Below are 1,509 nucleotides of genomic sequence, written 5' to 3' on the forward strand. Positions count from 1 at the left end.
GTTGAGGTTGCGGTGGCCGGGAGCAGCCACTGCACTCCAGTCTGGGCGACAGAGTGAGACTCCAACTCAAAAACAACAAAAAAATTATTATACAAAGAATTCTGAAGTATACTTACATGTATGAAAATGGAATTAAGCCATAAAGTTTCGGCCAGAGTGCGGCGTCTCACACCTGTAATCCCAGCACTTTGGGAGGATGAGGTGGAGGATTGCTTTGAGTCTAGGAATTTGAGACCAGTGTGGGCAACATAGCAAGACCTTGTCTCTACAAAAAAATTTTAAAAAATAGCTGGGCATGGTCGTATCTGTAGTCCCAACTACTTGGGAGGTTGAGGTGAGAAGATCACTTGAGGCTTGAGGCCAGAGGTCAAGGCTTCAGTGAGCCAGAAATTGCACCACTATACTCCGGCCTGGGTGACACAGTGAGATCTTGTCTCCACAAAAATAAAAATGTTTCAGAGGAAAAAATATTGGGGAGGGTGGTTTTCTTCGTAAACACCTAAAGATAGATTGTTCTATGGGTTTATGCTAAGAAAGTCAGATTTCCATACACAAAGTAGGCAAGCTATATTCACAGGAACCAGTATTTGTTTTATTATATTTGGTTACCATACTTTAATAGACTGAGTCTCAAGTTTTTCTTCTAAATTGAAAAGCTGTAAATGTTTTTCACTTCTTAATGACCATCCGGTATGGCTTTTTAAAAAGCAATAGTCACTACTGAAGCTTGCCTGAATTTCCAAACATGACCATTTTGAGTATCCTAGTGTTTAAGGAGGAAAAATATGTAAATAAAATTCCTTTATGCAAATGCTTTCTGCATCTCTTCTTTCCAGTCAAATTCTTGTAAATCATGATAAACAGATGCTACTGAACTAAATGACTAAGTAAAATTCTGGAGATGGATTCTATTTATCTTATGTTTCAGTGTTGGGGAGGGAAAAAAGGATATTAAGTGAATTTTATCGGTCTACACGATGATTAGGGCAGACACCAAGAACTCTATTAACTGATTTCAGAAAGGCGAGATGTGGGACTGTTGATTGGGAGCTGCCACTGGTCGGGAAAGTCCTATTGCCGCTTAGCTGGCTTTACCAGAGAAGTGGATTTGGAAACAACCCAGGATCAAGCCTGCAAGGTCTCTGTACTGTTTCGCTTTTTGTTAGTTATCCTCCACCCCATCTTTTTTTTTTTTGTGAATTGGAGTCTCAATCTGTCACCCAGGCTGGAGTGCAGAGTGGCATGCTCACGGCCATCCAGCGTCGAGCTGCTAGGCTCCGGGGATTCTTCCCTCCCAGCCTTCCAAGTAGCCGGAACTACAGGCCCGCGCTACCACGCCGGGCTAGTTTTTCTTTTTTTAATTGTAGAGATGGGGTCTCACCAAGTTGCCCGGGTTGGCCTCCAATCTGCAGGCTCAGGCAGTCCTCTCGCCTCGGCCTCCCAAAGTGCTGGGATTATAGGATGAGCCACTGAGTCCAGCTGCCCCACCCCCTCTTTAAAAAAAAAAAA

The sequence above is a fragment of the Carlito syrichta genome, unplaced genomic scaffold (assembly GCF_000164805.1).
Source record: "Carlito syrichta isolate Samal-C Ts95f unplaced genomic scaffold, Tarsius_syrichta-2.0.1 Scaffold289032, whole genome shotgun sequence".
In the NCBI taxonomy this organism is placed as follows: domain Eukaryota; kingdom Metazoa; phylum Chordata; class Mammalia; order Primates; family Tarsiidae; genus Carlito; species Carlito syrichta.